The sequence below is a fragment of the Mirounga leonina genome, unplaced genomic scaffold (genome assembly GCF_011800145.1).
Source record: "Mirounga leonina isolate KUSES-001 unplaced genomic scaffold, KU_Mleo_1.0 Mir_454, whole genome shotgun sequence".
Classification (NCBI taxonomy): domain Eukaryota; kingdom Metazoa; phylum Chordata; class Mammalia; order Carnivora; family Phocidae; genus Mirounga; species Mirounga leonina.
The window spans coordinates 12,382,404-12,402,593 of NW_023270763.1; the positions used below are offsets into that span (position 1 = coordinate 12,382,404).

General features: G+C 45.0%; 1 protein-coding gene and 2 pseudogenes across 2 annotated transcripts in view; 2 read left to right on the forward strand and 1 right to left on the reverse strand.

Moving 5' to 3' along the window:
• The window catches only part of AUTS2 (activator of transcription and developmental regulator AUTS2), a 1,121,250-nt gene that overhangs the window by 170,642 nt on the left and 930,418 nt on the right, over window positions 1–20,190 (forward strand). The window lies entirely within an intron of this gene.
• On the forward strand, window positions 1,804–1,986 carry LOC117999684 (annotated as a pseudogene).
• Window positions 5,488–7,354, reverse strand: LOC117999682 (annotated as a pseudogene).

Below are 20,190 nucleotides of genomic sequence, written 5' to 3' on the forward strand. Positions count from 1 at the left end.
AGACGCTTGTTCTCCAGTTACAGAGCGGCAGATTTCTCACTGGGATTCAGTTTTGTTGGCTCTCGCTGCTTGTTGTGCCCACACTGATTTTTGCGGCATCTTTCCCGGCTCTTGAGTCTTTTCCAAGCAGGGGAGATAGCTGAATCCTTTGCCCTCCCCTTCTTTTCTTTTCTCGGATATTCCATCACTGTTAGGGAAGGACTTCTGTGAAATAAAATGAGGGCAAGAAAGTAGCATGCCTGTGGCATAAAAATGCTCTTAGCAAGCTTGAGGCGTATCAGAGAGATTGGTCCTGAGAGTAACATTGACTGCCTTTCTGCTTTTGAACCTTTTTTTTTTTTCCCTTTACTGTTTCTGAGGTCTGGGATTTATCCTGAATTTAAGAACAGACTGTTTTTGATCATTTGAATAGGTATCACCATTCAGCGGGGAATACATGTGCACACCGAGATGTCTCTTAAAGCCAATTTGTCGTATAAGTCATTTGAAATGATTTCTTTAGTCGGTAATGCATTTCTACTTCAAATTCTCTGCCTGGATTTATGCATTCATCTTCTGTTTTACCAGGTGATTTGCTTTTATTATCCTGCTATGACAGCCCCCTCCCACCTTTAACTACTACCCCCAGACACTTGAGCATGTTTTCCAGTGTGAGTAGGCACTGAACCACCCAAGAATGGCATCAGGTGCCAGCCACACAAGGTTGGAAAGAAGGAGAGCCTCGATTCCAGGAAAGTTTCCCCTGCCAGCTTGGTCAGGCTATTGTACAAAAGATTATGTGGCCCTTGGAGAGACTCAGATGGGTGATTGAAGTGCTAATGAGAAGTCAGTCCTCAGCTGCCAGTTGGAAAAGTCTAAAATCAGGGCATGTTCTTTCCTCTCACAACTTGGAGTAACCAGTCAGAAGAAACGCTTTCTTTCTCAAGGTCCAGCTATCCCTTTGATGAGGAGGAGAAAGGGGGTAGATGAAGCTGTCTTCAGTTACCCTGGAGCATCTTGGTTCAGAGAGTTTTGGTTTGCCTTGCCTTTTCCTACTTGGGGTTTGGTGCTCTTTTTATTTTGGGGTGTGAGGGGCTTGGCTGAAAGGCTTCCAGCCTTAGACGGGCTCTGAAGGGGTGGCATCAGCGAGACATGTTTTGATTCCACATATCTCGTTTCATTAAGAGGGAATGAGCAGCTGGTTGACCCAGAATAATGCCAAGGGGACCTGGGGAGTTGTTACTTGTAAATGGAAAGGAAAAAAGGAACAGATACTGGAAGGCAGTGGCATGATGAACAGCTGATGCCTTCAGAAAACAGAGCTTGCTTGTCTTCCTGTGATTCTCTCCTGACCATGGAGGAGGTGGAGGGAGGAGGCATGTGGCTTGTTGGCATTGGAGTCAACATTCTACTCTTTTAATTCACTAATTAATTTCACAACTATCTGTTGTGTTTCTACTGTGTGCTAGGTACTATTCTAGGTACTAAGGATGCAGTGGTAAACAAACATAAAATGTCTTTGCCGTCATGATACTTAAATTCTCCTGAGGGGTGGTGGTGAAGACAAGTTTATAATGATGGTGGTGGTGATAAATGGTATGAAAGAAAAAAAAAACGCGGAAGAAAATGGCATCAGGAGCTATTTCAGTAAGTGTGGTCGTGGAAGGCCTTCTTAAAAATGACCATAAAATAAATAAATGGCCATTAAAAAAAGAGTTTTTATTACCTAAAATATTTTAAACACTTCAGTTGTTAAAGTTGTGGGATATTAGCATGCATAGAAACTTTTTTTTTAAAGTTTATTTACTTATAATCTCTACACCCAGCTTTGCTCAGTGGTAGTATCGTAGCCAATGAGGTTTATCCGAGGCGCGATTATTGCTAATTGAAAACTTTTCCCTAAAATCTCTGCAGCCAACGTGGGGCTCCAACTCACGAGTTGCATGCTCTGCCAACTGAGCCAGCCAGGTGCCCGATAAATTATGATTTTTATTAATTTTTTTAAAGTGGGTCTTGAACTCACCACCCTAAGATTAAGAGTCATCAACTAAGTGACTGAGCCAGCCAGGCACCCCCTACCATGCAGAGAAACTTTTAAATGATTTGTTTTCTCTACAGTTTTGAGGGTATTTTGAGGACACATCTTCCCTTTTTATCCCTGGACATGCAGCCTTTGTTAGCTGCATTAAAATTCATCATTTAGTTGCTTATAGTATAGATTGTGTTAAGACAGTCTGAGATTTTTAGGGTGTACTTTTCATGAAATTGTTCCATGTGATTGCGAGGCTCCTTCTTAGTCCAAATAGTTGTTCAGCAGGGTTTGCTGTTGTTATTTTTGTTTTGTTTTAAGTGGTAATAACTTTTGGGGATCTGAAATGAAGTGAAGGATAAGCAGTACCTGAACAAAGAATCCGTTCTCAAGAGCAGAGTGCCAACAGCGGGAGACGTAACTCAGCGGTTGGTTGACAACATAACCCAGTGTGGTAGCTTTTCACTTTCAGAGGATGGAAGGGTGTGGTGTAGTCTCTGGACTACCCTGATAAACAGGAGTTAAATTTTCTGTCATTTCCTCTGAAAGGACAGTATTGTATGAAAAGAGACCCCTCAGTTGTCTTAGCCTCCTGAAGGCAGGGCTCTTTGCTCTTGGATGCCATTTAATTACATCTGTTCCACAGGACACCCTCTCACAGTGGTTTTTAAAGCAGCATTTCTTAACCAGTTAGTGGGTGGCAGCATTTTTTTAAAAAGTGGAATCAAATAGGTGATATCAGAGTATATCACACTTAGTAAGAGTGTGTATTGTTTCCGATATATGTGTGTATGTACCAGATCCTGATGATAATGTGTTTTTATTGTGTTATGGTTTAAAAAGTTCGAAAAACAAGAGTGTGGGGCACCTGGGTGGCACAGTTGGGTGTCCGGTTATTGATTTCAGCTCAGGTCATGGTCTCAGGGTCGTGGGCTCGAGCCTGCATCGGGCTCCATGTTGGGTGTGGAGCCTGCATAAGATTCTCTCTCCCTCTCCCTCTGCCCCACTCACACTTGCTTGTGTTAGCTCATGCTCTCTCTAAAAAAATTAAAAAAAAAAAAAAAGTTTAAAAAACATAAACCTACAAGATGAGTGTTGGTATCCTTTGACAGGGAAACTAAGATTATAACACTGCTTAGAGTCAGAGTCAAATTGGAACTTTTTCTCCTTCTGGCTTTCCACATTTGATCCAGAACATGACAATTAAATTTTTCACAGGACTTTCCATTTCTGATGATTTTATAAGATTGGCGTCCACAGAGACACTGTCTTGCCCCTGAACATTGTTTTTAAAAATCAGATTACCAGGCCGAAGTTGACTGGTTTCTCAAAACATCTCTGTGTGGTCTGTTTCTGGAGAAGGGAAAAGAAAGATGAGCCTAGTTACTTTTCTTTTTTAACAAACAAGGAAAATCTAGAAGCTCTTTCCTTTTCACAGAAAGATAGCCTAGTTTTATCCAAGAGGAGAAACTAACTAGAAGCAGAGCAGGCTGTCTTTAGAGCATTCAGGAGAATTTGGTGTTGCTGAGACCAGTTCTGGTGTTGTGAGTGGGTAGACATAGCAAAAGGAGTCCACCACCTTGCATAAAATGTTTTGGTTTTCATTAGTAAGGCATACTTTTACATAGACTCAGTAACATTTAGTATAGTAACTACCGTTTTAACATTTGTCACCAGTCTTACCCACATCCCCAGCCTCCTGGGAAAGAGGTGGCACTTTCACTACTGTTTTAGGCAGCTATTTTGGCCTTAAAGGACAGACTTTTTAGAGAGGCATTATTTTCGCTGGCATGCCTTCCTTCTTGCTTGTAGTCAGTCTTGAATGAATTCCTGATTGGTTTAGCTACACTTTTTCTTTTTTGCACAGAAGAAATTGTTCTTGCCCAAGATGGCAGAAAAGTATAGTGAAAACCTGCTGCCCTCTTCCTTATCTTCCTCCCTGTCTATTTTGTTACCCCACCCCGCCCCAAACCAACCCCCCAATAAAACGTGACCTTTTGGCCCAGGGCCCTATCTGAGTGTTTTGTGTGGCAGAGCTGTCTCTGGCTGACTCCCAGGATTGTTAATGACTTCCTCCTCTGTCTCTAAATAATTGCTTGAAAAGACAGCTGTGGAGAGACATTGCCCCCAGCTTGCAGGCTCATTAATTCCAGCCATATGGAAGAGGGTGCAAAGGAAGAAGGTGGAAGTTACTTTGCCAAGAGTAGCAGGTTGGGGAAAAGAAAACCTAGAGGCTTTAGGGGAAGGGCGACTCCACTATGTTGGAGATTTGATGTGGAGTTGGTGAGGTCTGAGCAGACTTCAACCTAAGGCAGCTTCCTGCATTAAATCCCAAATACAGGGAAACAAAGTAAGAAACGATTATTTGGTTTCTAAAGTCCTTCCAGTTGCGTTCTTCTGGTGTTGAGTATAACTTAGCTTATAGGATACCTGGTTTTGTGCAACTCTTCAAGAACAGAAACATCCAAGTGAAGTGGAAAGTCTGAGGAACTAAGAGGGAAGACACCCAAGAGATTCCCCAAAGTCAGCCATCATGGACTTGGCCATTATTCATAATTTCTGCTTTTGTCTGTTCCCACAGTGGCCTTGAAGCAAGTTTCAAAAAAAGAAACTTTCATACTATACTCCTTTAAAAAAAAGAAATACAACTAGGGAACAAATATTCTAATTAGCTGTTTGGTTCAGCTCTTAACACCTAGCATGCGGGCTTGTAAAGGAAAAGGGGGGGGGGGCGCCTGGGTGGCTCAGTCGTTAAGCATCTACCTTCAGCTCAGGTCATGATCCCAGGGTCCTGGGATCGAGCCTCACATCGGGCTCCCTGCTCAGCGGGAAGCCTGCTTCTCCCTCTCCCACTCCCCCTGCTTGTGTTCCCTCTCTTGCTGTCTCTGTCAAATAAATAAAATCTTAAAAAAAAAAAAGGAAACAGGGTAGGGCACTTGATTTTTATTTTTCAAGAACAGGAAACATACCAGGTTTCTAAGAAGATGAAAACCCTTTCCTAAAAACCGAATTATAAAAAGTTTATGCAGGTCTTTAGACAAGGGGCAGTAAACGGATGAATATGTAATGTCATCAACGAAGGTTTTCAAGCAGATGCAGAGCTTTATGTGTGGGTGACTTCTTGGTGTCTAATCCATGCACACCAATGGTGCATCTTTTTTTTTTTTTTTTCCCTTAAAACATTTTTACTCCTTTCAACCCAGAAGCATCACAATCTAAGTGGATGAGCAGGGAGGGGGAGAGATGAGGGCATGGGTGTGGGGGCTTTGATCTGCGCTGGCAGAGGCCGAGCCGGGAAACCCTCTCCCTGCCCCGTCTTTTGGCGTCCCCGACCCCACCGCGGCGGGATGGCGTGTGGGTGTTGAGGGGGCACCCTCAGCGGCACTTCCGATCCACGCACTGCTTCCTTCCTTCCTTATATTCCTGCTTGGAGATCCACATCTGCTGGACAGTGCCCAGTGAGACCAAGATGGAGTCCCCTATTCAGGGGCTGAACTTGCGCTCCATGTGCTGTTGCTGGCGATGAGCTTCAGCCGCATGCTCTGGGGGGAAAGAGGGGCTGGGGGAAGCGGACACCTGGGTTCTGGGAAGGGACAGGGCTGGAAGTGGGGAAGACTGGGAAGCCACAGGGGGAGGGGTCTGCTCTGGTGGCCTGAAGGCTCGCCATCGGGGAAGGAGGAAGGACTGGGTCCTGAAGAGCTAAGCCAGGACCCTGGTCGGGGTGGGCTCCTACCGGCGGGGTCTTCTGGGAAAGCTCTCGATTGAGCCTGTCTGTGAAGCCCTGGAGCAGCGTGTTCCCCCCCGTGACAATGACACTGCCGTACAAGCCCTGAGAGCAGAGAGGAGTGCGCCGTCAGGGCACAGCCCCTGCCCGTCTCCCCACCGCTCCTGGGCCCCTTTGCCCAGACACAGGCTCGGGCCTCACTGGGCGGATGTCGATGTCACACATGCCGATGCTGGTGGTCACCACATGGCCCACACCAAGCATGGTGTTCCCCGACAGGCCCTGCCGAGAGAGGTGACCTGGGTTGTGGGCCTCTGCCCTCTCTCCCCAGACCCCAGGGATCCTTCCCAGCCCCCCACCCCCACACGCTGGCATCTGGGGAATCCAACGAGCCCCCACCTTGATACCCTCCACCAGGGCCAACCTTGACATTGGAGGGGTCAAACAGGCCCTCAGGAATGCGGAGCCGCTCAGCCCCATAGTCTGTGTTGTAGCCGTTGGGCATTTCGTAGTGCACTGTGGGCATTTGCGCGGCCACCCTGCCCAGGAGAGAGAGAGACTCTGCCTGGGGGTGCTCACAGAGGGCCAGAGGTACCCCCGGAGTCCCAGGCCTGCCCTCTTTCCCACCCCTGGGCCGTGGGCTCCACTTACTGCTCATCGTAGGGAGAGTCTGAGACCTGCAGCACCGAGGCCTGGAAGTCCTGAATCACCTCCTGAGGACCCAGGGAGCTGGTGAGGGCCTGGGCTCCCTCCGCAGCACCCCCAAGCCGCCCGCCTGCAGGGCCTCTCTGTCCCTTCCCCTCTACTCATGGCAGGGGACTAGGAGCTGGGGAGGGGCTGGGGCTGTTTCGGGGGACTCTCTCCTCACATTGCACATGTAGTTATGCCAGGACTTGGAAACCTGGGGTAGCTTCTCCTTCTCCCAGTTTGGAGGGGCGCCCTCCCCTACGGGTTCCTTGGCTGCAGTCATGTAAGGTGGGATGATGTCCATGGCCATTTCCTGGAAGAGCTCCCTGCACTGCATAGAGATGAAATCTCCTGCCAGGGGTGACTTGACAATGCTTTGCTGCAGACGTAGCCGTCATGTACTGGGATGGCTGTGATGTGGGTGGCCCCACTGTTTAGCACCAGGCCCGTGGAACGTCCGTTTGCAAAGGTGGTGAGCACAGCCGTCTTGCATTAAGAAGAAGGCAGGAATGTTGTACTGCTTGAACATCAGCTCTGTCAGCTTCTCCCGCTTGGCCTGTGTGTTCCACGGGGCCTCGGACATGAGCCCTGGGTGCCGGTAGGGCTCGGACTTGACGTGTTTACTGTAGGTGTGATCCAGGATGGCACGGAAGCATTCCCAGTCTTCAATCATGCCATTCTTGAGGGGCAACATGATCTCCGCTCCATCCCGAGGCACATGCAGGGCGTCGGTGTCGATGTGGAAGTCTTCCCTTTCTTCTCTTTCTCCCCCTCCAACTCTAGCCCGCCCTCCTCCTCCGCGGCCAGCAGCCCCACGTGGTGGGGAAGTCAGCCTTGGGGCAGTCCTTCCCAGTGTACCCAGCACGGACAGAGGAGGAACCAATGTCAAAGACCAGCGCCCCCACCTCATCCTCAGTCCATTGCAAGCAAAGCATTCACTCCAGGTGCTCTTGACAAAGTCACCAATGGCCTCCCCGTTACTTAATCTTATGCACACTTCCCAGTCCAGGCTTGCTTCATCCCTCTGCAGCATTCAACACGGTTTGCCATTCCCTTTTTGGAACATTCTTTTCTTTTGGGTTCCAGAACTTTAAGGCCATTTTCTCAGAGTGCATGCAGCTAGGCATGTCCAGTGTGCCTGTGTAGTTTTGCAAGTTTTCCTGTGATGTATGTACCTTTTTACCTGAAAAACAGGTGGCTAATTTCCATTAAAACAGTGGTTTTCAAACTTTGATGCATATTAGAATTACTTGAAGCTCTTACAGAAATATCTGTGCCCAGGTTGTGTCCCAGACTGATTAAATCAGAATCTCTGAATGTGGGCCCCAGGCATCAGTATCTGTGAAACTGATCGTGAAGGTTACTTAAGAGAACAAGAGCATTCGGTCATCTTAATGTTAATTCCCCCAGCTGCATTTCTCAAAGGTATAGTTACTCCTAGAATGCTCTTTTTTGTAAGGTTTTATTTATTTATTTGGGGGGGAGGGGGAGGGAGTGAGAGAGATGGGGAGGGAGAGAGAGAGAATGAGCAGGGTGAGGGGCAGAGGGAGAAGCAGACTCCTCGCTGAGCAGGGAGCCCGATGCGGGGCTCGATCCCGGGACTCCAGGATCATGACCTGAGCCGAAAGCAGATGCTTAACCAACTGAGCCACCCAGGCGCCCCCCTCCTAGAAAATTCTTATTCCATGCTGTTGATTTAAGGAAGCCCATGTAGTTTCCATTAACATTCCCTTAGAAACACTGAAACCAGTATTGATGCCGGGACCACTATACCTTTCTTGTCCTGAAAGAGTGTTTGAACCATAACCAGAGTTTTTATTGGGAAGCAGCTTAGGATCATCAGCCTTAGCCAAGCTCGTCGTGGCTGTTGGAGAATATAGGAAGTCAGATGAGGGAGGGAGTAAACTTTTTTCAAAGCCATAGGTTGTGTGTGTGAGGGTGCATTAAGATCGCTCTTGGAGCTCAGAATTTTTTCTGGCCCTGTATGGGCTGTTGTCTTGGGAGAATGCCAGCTATCTCACTAGTGAGACAAGGAGAGGTTTATGCATTCTCTGGTTCTTTTTTGAAGTTTAAAACACCCATCATTGTTAGATTTAATATCCAAACTCTCTGACCCTTTGCAAAGTTGGTAAGTTAGACTATGGGTTTGTTTAATAAGATTATTTTATTTTTGAAGAACTGAAGAAAAAGAACTGAATATATCCTAAGGGGCTGAAACAGAGAATCATTGTTTTATGTAATCTGGATTTTATCACACTCCAAATTACGCGTCTTTGAATACACATTATGTGGGATAATAGTAATGTGTCAGTGAAAGGGAGAGAATATGAATGAGAATTGAACTGAATCATAGTGAAAGCATATAGTGGGAACCATATGGTAATAGTAATCTGGTTAAGAGCCACTTCTTGGTTTCTATGGCCTTGGGCAGGCTGTAACCTCTTCTCCTCAGTTTGCTCACCTGAAAAATTATAATACCTGGATTATTTGTGCAACTCTTAGGACTGTTTTAATGATTAAATGAGATTGTTCATAAAGCGCTTAGAACAGCACATAACCAGTCCTATTTAAGTGCTGCTTAGAGCATAGTATCAACTTGTCCCACTAAGAACATTCTAGAACTGCATGATCCAGATGATGCTTTCATCTGTAAAGTCCATTAGTGAAGGTGCTTCCATATCCCTAAACTTTCCTTTCCTTTTGCTTCTAACCTAAATTCTTCACAGTGTGCTACTGAGTCTCACCTGGGATTGCTTGCATCTTGAGCACCAGCTGGGTTCCATCCTCACATAACTAAAACACAGTGATTCCCTCTCTGGGCTTGATTCTTATATTCTGACTGTCCAGGTGACTCCTTGGCTCCGTGAATCTGAACCCACCCCAGTTTTTCCATTCTGTTCAGCAGAGATCTGCTTGGGGCTAACTCAGATGGAGGGTGACCTCATGGTTTTTGATGCCATCTTTCAATTTGTATAACTCAGCCGTGAGCATGCTTTTTAAAAATAATGGCCCTAAATTGCTGACATCTTGTCATCTGCTCAGACTCCTAAATCTTTCTGTGCTCACTAGACTGAATGGGATCAGCTGGAGCAAGATGCCTTTGTGCAGTCCTGCACTTACTGTGCTCGGCGAGTGACCTCCAATAGAGCTGTGTGTTCCCTCCGAGTAACATGGGTAATGATTACAGCAACAATGTTGCTATTGTGTCCAGAGGTTTGGGGCTGTAATTTCGTAATGAAATTGAAAAACATGAGATTAAAAACCTGAATATAGCACAGTAATTATATTTAAGTATCACAAATCATCTCCCTGTATTTAGTTAGGTGTTGGAGATTTGGCCTCTCTTTGTGGAGTGTGGTCACGTTGTTTCATACATCTGCAAAATGGAAAGCTTCTAATTTATGGCTAAAATGTGGGAATTGCTTTCTCTTAATGGGAAGGTGACGAGAATGGTATTGAATTTGAAGGAGCTGGTTTGCTTCATTGACTAGAGTCAAGAAGGGAGGTTGTAGAAGAGCTGCCAAGGTAAAGAAATGTTTGGGTCTTTTCATGGTTTAATTCCCAGATACTTAGATGTGACTACGGGTTCTCTCTCTAGAAATTAACTGACATAGGCAGGGAAATTCTCCAGGCCTTCAACAAGCAGTGTAGTCTCAGAGGTATGACTCTTTACCTTACCTAAGGCGGATTTTCTGGAAGATGTAGCTTCCAGAGTTTCTGGAAGATGTGGGTTTCCCACAGGCGCCTGGTCCATTCATTGCCTGAGAACTGGTATGTACCTGCTGTTTCTTTATTTTGGCTGAGCCCTTTTTGGGGTGGGAGGTTGGGGAATGTGTAGGTGGTAGCAGTTGGCAGGCATTCCTGGGGCATGAAGAGTAGGGAGTAGACTCAGGGCTCTTCTTTAATATGAAGTTAGAGGGGAACATGGTTTAAGACTAATGATCTCTCCATCTACTTGATTTCTAGGAAACATTGGGTATAAAATGATCAGAGAAGGAAGTTGTGAAGGGGATAATTGTTGTCAGTTATTTACTGATTATCTACCATGAGCCGTGCACTTTTTTTTTTTACCATTTTTAAACATCATAGTAGACACTGCTTTAGAGAGATCCTGTCCCTATACTGTCTCCTACCCCCCAAATAATTTCTACTGATGCAAACAGTACAGATTATCCCTTCTTCCCCAAAGCTTTCCTCCAAGATACACTGTGAATCTATTAGGCCAAGTAACTGGATTACTCGAACTGCTTTGGGCCACCGTTTGTTGGTAAAAGCCTGGCCTGTCAGTTACCAGCATTCAAATCACCTGGGGAGCTTGCTGAAACTATATTCCCAGGCTTCCTTAACTCTCCCTATCTGGAGGTACTCCGGGTGAGTAGGTGGGGTGGATGGATTTGTGGTCTAGGAATCTATATTTAATCTATATTTTGTAACCCCCCGCCCCCCGGATTCTTACAGATTCTGAGAATCACCACCTTAGGGCTCTGAGTTTCAGAAGCAGGGCTGTTCCACTGGATGGATTATGTTGAAATTTACTCTGCTGAAACATGGACCTGCTGTTCAGTCCCCTAGTTATGCCCGTCATCATCAGTATCTTGGGTAAAAATACCTGCTTTGATTGATTCCATTTCCTCTGAATGTAAGGAAGACTGGGCTTCTTTGCAGCTTTACCCACCCTTATGGATAGCAGATAGAGAGGAGAAAGGTCCAGACCTGGTGTTTTCACTTCAGGCCTGCTAGGGAAAAGGTGGCCTACCTCCAGCAGTAAACTTGGGCTTCTCCAGGACCTTCAGTAGTTTCTATTTCCACTGGAAACTCATTGAAAATTCTAGCACTATTCGTGTTTTTGGCAAAGCAGATAAAAACAGCAATTCAATTAAATTCATCAAACATTTATTGAGTAGCTGCTGAGGCTAAAGTGTTGTGCCAAGGGGAATGACATAGATAAGTAAAAACACAGTTTCCAGCCTCCATCCAAGAGGCTGTTGTTCTCATGGTGTAGTCAGGCCTGTTGTAGTCAGGCACATTCAGCTATAAACTGGCACATACGATAGGGTCTTCCAAAAAGTGAAGTCAAAGCAAAGAGCGTTCACAGGAATGTCAGGGTAGAAATAGTTACATTCTAGTTAGGCAGATGTCGTCTTTGGGGAGATGGTCCAGGGCGGTGGCTCTCTTCCTTGCCTGTGCTTTAGAATTGCATAGGGGGAATTTTTTTTTTTCTTCAGATTTTATTTATTTGAGAGAGAGCGCAGTGAGAGAGAGTGGGGAGAGGGGCGGGGGGGGGGGGGGAGAGAATCTCAAGCCGACTCCCTGCTGAGTGCAGAGCCTGATGTAGGGCTTCATCTCAGGACCTCAAAATCACTACCTGAGCTGAAGTCAGGAGTCAGACATTTAACTGACTGAGCCACCCAGGCGCCCCCACATAGGGGGAATTTTTTAAAAACCCTAATATCCAGGCCATACCGCTTAGCAATCAGATCAGAATTTCTGGAGTTTGGATATAGGCATGCGCACTTTTTAAAGCTCCCTACAGGCATTTCCTGTGCGGCCAAGACTGAGTGAGAGCCACTGATACAGAAGGACAAATAGGCTGTCATTGCGAAGGGGGTTAGGCAGAGAAGGAAAGGCATTGGGGGCATCAACAGAGGCCTAGAGGCAGTAAAGTGAATGCTTTGGTTGGAGAATGCTACTCAGTGGGGTATAGGACTCTTGGGGCGAGTGGGGAGGGAAGTTATCCCTACTAGGTAGGATTGGATTAAAACATTGTGCCATGGAATTGGGAGACATCATGTTTTTGTACTGTCTTTAGAACCCCTTCTCACCTCATAAGAAGATGGGGAATGAGGCGCTGAACACCTTGTACTTTCCCAAGGTGCTAGTAAGTCCGGGCAGAGAGAGCAGGAGGCATGCTTCCCTTCGCAAGGCTCTTTGCTTGTGCCATGCTTGCCATGTTCTCTTGGCATCTGTTCTTGGCAGTTTTCTGCTGTAAAAGAACACCAAAGGTAAGGTAGGGTCAGAGTGGCAGGAAGGTATTGATGTTAGGCAAGACCATGGCAATATTTCTTATCTTTTGGTTGCACTCCTGTGACTACGTGGTGGGAGGATTGCTGGCTGTACTGGGGGCAGATGTTTGCAAGTCCAAGTGTGTATGTTTCTGTGCTCTTGCAGCTGCATCCATTTTGTGCCTGATTCCACTGAGAACTGGTGCTTTATCTGCTTATTGCTGTTTGCAGGAAGTTAATTTGCAGGTGCTATAAATATGCACAGTTCATATACTTCATTTATTCTTTCTTCCTCGAAGCCTCTCTTCTTTATGAGGCACCTTTCATTTGTATGTTTGGTGCCTGTGGGTTTTTTTTTTTTTTAATGTCACTATTTTGTTAGTAACAATAAAGGTAAAGCCACTCAATCATGCAGGACTCTTTTGAAAAGTGCTTCGGGCAGGTGCAGCTCAGTGGCCTGAGGGGAGGTCCATGTATCAGGGTTTCCTGTCTGTTGTTACAGGTAGAAGAACCAGCAGAGTTCAGGAGAGAGCTAATTTTCTTCATTACTGGTGTGGAGGCTATGTATTCACAAACACAAACCTTAAAGTAGTTCATAAAATAGTACCACCCATGTACCTACCCATCCATTACTGTATTCATCCATCCATCCATCCATCCATCCATCCATCCATCCATCCATCCATCCATCCATCCATTCATCCATATACCTGTTCATCCACCCAGCCATTCACCTATCCCTTTAGAAAAGATAGTGCAATATAGTAGTTGAGAGTACGGATTCTGGAGCCAATCTGCCTGAGTTCAAATAGTGACCCCTCCACTTGCTTAATCTCATTTTCTTTCTTCTGTAAAACGGGGGTGGTAATAGTAACAACCTCAGAGAGTTGTGATGATTAAGGGATTACTGTATGTGATGTGCTGAGGAAGGACCTGGACATTGGAAGTTCTAAGTTGTCTGCTGCTATTCTGTCACCCTTGTATTATTAATCATTACAAGAAAATATAGTGACAAATGAATTTGGTCTATCGGCTTCCAGTTTTGTGGTCTTAGAATTTATCGGGAGAAAAAAGGTTGGAAAGGGAGGTTTTGGCGGATCACAGAGGGCCTTGATTCCAGATTTTAGGATCGGTAGACAGAAGCCCCTCAGGTTTTGGTCTTAGTGAAAGATGTGCATCAGGGAGGTATTTTTATAGTTTTGTGCAAAATAAATAATTTGCAGTATTAGAACAGTTAGGAGGCTATTTTAATGGCCCACGGCACAATGTAACAAGGAAATGAATGAGAGTGGTGGCAACAGAAATAGACACGAGCAATTGAAGACAAAAGATTTTTTCTGATTTCGCTTGTCGATTCCGTCTTGTTGATTCTACTTGGCTTAACCAAAAATATTGGTGAATTAGTGCTCTCCGTCTCCACGTCCATTCTTGATGAGACGGGGACCTTGTTACGTACATGTCATTGCTGGTCACAGGAGGCAGAGGGGCTAGTGCCAGAACACAGAACTAGGTTTTTCTGTTCCATGCTCTTACGTGGCTCATTGTAAACAGGACCCAATTAGCTCTTGAAGCATGCCTGCCTGTTCTTCTCTCCCCCTAATTACTGTGCGGAGCTTGGGTTCATGCACAAAGTTACCTTGATTTAACAGTAAGTTTATGGAGCTATAAATGTTCCAACAGTACTTTGAGAGGGCCCTTCAGACATTAACATTCAAGGTTCCTGTGGGTGGGCTGAGAACAGCCGCTGTGGATGTTTTCCAGATTCCGGAGTATGACACCTTAAGTTTTTCTATTCCTGTTCACATCTCTTCTTCAGGAGCGTAGACAATGCAGTAAAAAGATGTAACCTGACTGAAGATGGATGGAGTAGACCAGAAGTTGAAAATAGGGAAGAGTCTGCACAGTCCTGTAGTCTCTCCCAGAATTGGACATTTTTGTGGTGTGATGTGGAAGAAGAAAAACATTTATGGCCAAACCTCACTAAATTCAACAATTGTGGGGTTGGTGCAGACAGATTTGCAGGGTAGTTGGAAAGAAATGCAGTTCCATTATTTATAGTTATACAGTGGTGACTTGAGCAAGGATAATGAAGTGTTGCCTGGCAGAACGTTTTTTGGAGATTGGCCTTCATGTATAATTAGGAATATCAGTCCTTAATAGTGTATTTGATTTTTTCCCCCTCTCTTTGATGGTGTGATTATGTCTATATGCTCTCATTTGGCCTGATATTAGAATCTATATGTTTGAGATAAAACTTGCTTTAGCCTAGCTCAAGTCCAGATTGCCCTAGAAATTTTGAATTAATTAGAGTGCGTCTGAAGGTGGAGGATTTTTGACAGTGTGCAGTGGAATCGTATGTACAGATTGCCTAGTGCAGGGCATATTATTTCATTTTACTCCCTCTCTCCACTTTGAATGAGGGAATCGCTAAGTTATGGGCTACTGCTCTCGCACTTCACCTCCAGAACGTAACCTCTTAGGGAAGATATTCTGGGATCCGGGGGGGGGGGGGGGTGGGGGGGGTGGGCGGAGGTGGGAGGTGGGGAGGAGTATGTCCCATAAACCAGGTGCCCCTGCCTTCTTGTCTGGAAATCAGTGGTTCTCAAAATGCCATATGCATGAGAATCATCTGAGGGACTTCTTACAAATTCAGCAACACCCCCACCTTCACCCCCTCCTGCAAGGGATGGGGTCAGACTCCATAGATCTAAGGAGCTGCTCTCTGGCAGAGATTAGGTGCAAATCCCAAATCTGACCATGGACTACCGTGTGCCCACTCAGCATTCTTGGGCTGGTAAGAAGACAGGGGTTCCCTCAGCACAGATGGGAAGCTCTCACTTTTCTTTTTTGCCCTTTTAAATTCACTCTAGAGAGAGTTTTAGATATGCAGCGTAAGCAGGAAGGAAGACTGACCTTGCCTGTCTCCAGAGTCTTGCAGAGATAAAGGAAGTGCCTGCACTTTGAGGCAGCTGGGGATTTGTGGTGTTCCAGAAGACCTCAGCTCTCAAATGGGCTCTTGGCAGCCTCACTGATAATCACAGTGTGATCGCTCCTGGGCTTCCTTATTTAAGAAGCTCTTAAATTTTCTTTCCTACGCTATAAGGTTATATCTTCACCAGCTCCTCAAATTTTAAAAAAAGCAACAGAAGGAGGCAAAACAAATCCCAGAACATTTTTTTTCTCTTTCTAAAGGTTACAAACATAAATCATATTTGAGAACAATGAATGGACCTTATTTTTTATCTTCAGAAAGCTAGGCCTCTGGCATCTTAAAAAGAATCTTTATTTTAGAAAGGAAGGAGACTGGTATGGTGGCAGGGCTGTGCTCTGGGGATCAGGAGACCTGGCAGAAGACTTGGCTTTGCCACCGGCTGCCTGGGGCTCTTTGGTCAGAACCAGTCTTCACTTGGAGCCTTTTTCCCTATCTGTGAGATGTGGGGGTCCTGAAGCTATTGCAGCCCTAATGTTCTATGATTCTAGTGATGGGCTCAATGCCTGCATGATAGGCGTTTTCTAGATTTTGTCACCCTATTTCAAATTTGTGAGGTATGGCACGTGCCACCCATCTTTGCTGCACACGGGGCATCTCTTCATCAGTGCTTCATAAAACTGGCATGTCAGTACCGAGGGGACCGTCAGAGAACGTGGGGTTCACCCCTTCATTCATTGTACATACGAGACAGATGATGTCCTAGTTGATTTTCCCGGAGCATGGGGCATAATTTGGGCTCTTTTCACCTTACGATTCGCCTTTCTCTCTAGGGTGCTTTTTAAACCTTGTGTTGCCCTATCATCATACCTTTCTCCTTTTAGTTCCCTATGCCTTCCATGTCCCCCTTCCATTTCCCCTGGGATACTGAAATATTCAGTTGCAGTTGTGGGCAAAAGTGCTCCTGTGGCCTCCAGATTTTTTTTTTTTTTTTATGTTTTCCTTCTTAGAAGAAGAATGTGATCATGCAGTGCCAATATTTTTACATACTGTACAGATATATTAAGCTATTATATATATATATAAAAATAAGTTACATAAGGATGATATGAGAAATAAGTAAAAATAGATGATCTAATTTTTTTCCCCCTGTACCCCAGTGGATCAATTTATTCCTTCCCTGGAGTGTGAACTTGTTTTGAAGACTATTGATCCCAGACCATGGCAGGTTTAGAATTTAGACTGCTAGCTTTAGAATTTCCTGTGGCACTTGTTAAAAATACTAATTCTGGAACCTCGACCCAGACCAACGGAATGAGAATGTGTCCTTGTGGGACCTGGGAGTCTGCATTTTCAGTCCGTTCTCCTGGTGCCCCTGAGGCCCCACCAGTTTCGAGAACTATGGGTACTTACGAATAGTAGGTATGTGAGCATGAGACTTAACTGACACGTTAAAGATTGCTCAAGGGCCACCACTAAATTGGGATCCAGTTGACACTTGGAAAAATCAGACTGGCAATTTTCATGTGAGTTACATTAGAGGGGGCCATCAGCTGTATAATCAGACATGGAATTTCTTAGAATTTGAAGATTTTCTAGGTGGTTTTTTTTTTTTTTTTTTTTTTTAAAGATTTTATTTATTTATTTGAGAGAGAGAACACATGAGAGGGGATAGGGTCGGAGGGCAAAGCAGACTCCCTGCCGAGCAGGGAGCCTGATGCGGGACTCGATCCCGGGACTCCAGGATCATGACCTGAGCCGAAGGCAGTCGCTTAACCAACTGAGCCACCCAGGTGCCCTCTAGGTGGTTTTTTTATTTGTAACTCCAAATATTTGCTACTGTGCCTCAGTCTTTTTTTTTTCTCATTAGAAATCTAAATATTACTGATGATCTAAAGACAATGAAAGATTAGACATTTGCCAAAATGCATTTAAAGGTTATTGTTTTTAACAGCTTATGTATCTGTAACCTTATGTTCGAACGGACATTTCAGTGCCCTGGTTATTGGGCATGTACTCTCTGAAACAGTCAAATAAAATCAGTGTAAGTCAGATAAACATGTAACAGGAAATTTGTTTCTATCTATTCACTCCGGGTCAGCGTGCTCCCAGTCACCTTGGGAGTGTCAGGGTTATCTGTTCCTGGATCAGCTTTACGAAAGCTCCTACTCAAAGCTCTACTTGGCAAGACCATTTGGGAAAATGTGATAGTTGAGATTCAGCAGCTAGACCAAGGCTGAGTGAATAGGAGTCAGAACAGCAGGGGCAGCACCAGGGGAGCAATAGAGATGATGGGAATGAGTAGCCTTAATTCTGTCTGGGATCACCAGATCTACCCCTGGCGTAGAATTCCAAAGCCCCCCTTCCTCATGGTGTCTTCTCCTACCCTTAGATTTGGGAAGGTGTCCCTAACATGGAGCACACCACTGGGGTGAGATAGTGTAGCTGCCCTTGCACATACGCTTTTTCTGCTTTGGTTTTTTTTTTTTTTTAATGCTCACTTCCCCACCGGCCTTAATTCACAGTCTTTCAGTCTTTCTGGCAGTGAGTGTGCCAAAGGTCAGGAATTCTGGCAGAGTTTGATTCATCTCTGCTCCCCCCACAGCAGCTAGCACAGGCCTTGGGGCATAGAAGCCCTTGATGTGAATTGATTCAGGTATTGTGATTTAGGAGGCCCCACCTAATGGGCGTCCCTGGCCACCTCTCCAGCCACTGTTCCGGGAGAGCTGGGCTTTTGTTTCGGAGCCTTCTCATTTGTTTATGTTTCATCTCTTTGGAGTACTTCCAACCCCTTCCCCTTTTTACTTGGCCAATTCCTACTTATCTTGTAGATAAATATGTATAAATGACACATCTTTCGCTCTTCCTAAACTAGGATGGACATCCCTGCTGCATGCTTCGATGGTCTCCCCACTTCTCTAGAATAACTTTTATCTTCGTTTTTGGTCCTTACTTATTGTTATCCCCCCAGATTGTCTGCTTTACCAGGGCAAGGATTCTAGTCTTCTTGCTCACCACTGTTTCCTCATCACTAAGCATAGGTGTGGGGGCATGGTAGGTCATCAGTAAACATTTCTGGACTGAATAAAGTTAAGTACCTAATAAAACAATGTATGCCAGTTAATGGGGTGATTGGCAAGGATGCACTTGCCAATTCCAGTGGTGGTAATTAACATTGTTAGGGTTAACTGCTGGGTTCTATGAGAACGAATGATTAAAAATAAACAGAACAGAAATGGAACTTAGGAGCAAAAGCTTTTATGTGCCTTTTGATGCCTAGTGTTGGGCAAAATTTTCTGTGAATAAAACGAAATGCCTTGATGGACTTGTTTATATACTATAAAATGTATAAGATAAAAAACAAATTGTTTACTATGGCATATATAGTCTGAAAAAACTCACAGGTACCAGTTCAAACATGCATTCAGTTATTCACTCACTTAATGGTTTGTTTTATATGATATATGCCAGGCACTGTTCTAGATGCTCAGGATCCACAGTGAACAAAACACAACAATATCTGACCAGAGGGAACATGCATTCTGGTGGTGGAGACTGTCAATAAAGCAGATAAATAAGTATCTAGACTTGAGAAGCTGGTGAATGCCAGGGAGGAGAATGAAGGGGGTGGGGGAAGGGACACAGAAAGTGCTGCAGTGTGTGTGTTGGGGGTGGTGGGGGGCACAATTATAGATTCAGTGCCCAGGAAAGGAGTCCCTGAGAAGACAACACTTGAGTAACCCACTGACACGGGGTGAGGAAGTGAGCAGGGTGGGTTTCTGGGAGCTCTGAGGTGTGCTTGGCTTTTTGGAATCTACTCATGGTCCTTCATGTTTATTACATGAACCAGCCCAGCAGGTTGGGATCAAAGTGTCCTGTTGTGTTAAAATCTGTAAATGTTTCCTGTCTTTGGACATTTACTCTGGCTAAATCCTCAGCCTGAATACTTATGTAAGGGTTTTGCATTTATTTCTTCTTACAAAGTTAGTTTGGTGGAAGAGGCCGTATGGAAACCTTTCTTTTCCCTTTTGTGGGTCAGGATTTGTGCTGTGTTATCTGTACTTAACCCTCTAAACTCTAGTCTGTGGTGGAACCACCTCTCTCAGAGCTTGTATTCCTTGAGGGCAGGGTGTATTTCTTGTTTAACTAGTTTATGAAGGTCTTACCACCCTGTCCCCTGCATGGGGACCTGATAACTTATTTTGGCTGATTATGGAAGGGCTTTTCTGTCTACTTCTGTTCCCCTTGGTGGCTTCCTTATCTGTTCTGTAACACTGACTTTGAACTCATTTCATTACTTAATGAAATCTTATATTATTGCTTATTTTGTGCATCTGTCTTATCTCTCAACTAGAGAGGAACTTGCGTTTCCTTTCTGAACCTTACAGTGCTGGCTCCTAGTGGGTGTGCTTACAGCATGTACATCACTGATGGCTGTTGGTCAAAGTGCTTGTCTCTTCTGGGTGAGTGAGCCGACATCTTGTTTTTCCGGTGTTCTCTTTTTCTGGATTACAGCCTGTATCTGGGGTTCTCCTCTCCTTAGGACTTGGCCTGGGTATGCCGCTTGGAGGGCCCAAGGGAACAGTATAATTACTTAGGGGTAAATCCTTTGTGAATTCCAGTGCAAGGCTCTCTGTAGACTGGTTTTCTGCAGATTGGCCATTCTTCAGAGAATCATTCGTTGACTGTTCATGACATAAACATTGTAAATTAATGGCCCTTTCAGATTTCATTGACATTTTCTTTCTTGATGGTCATTTCTGGTCACTCAGAAATAGTTGCTCACTCCAAGACAATTACTGCATGCCTAATAAAAGCGAATGACAAAGCCAAGTTCAGC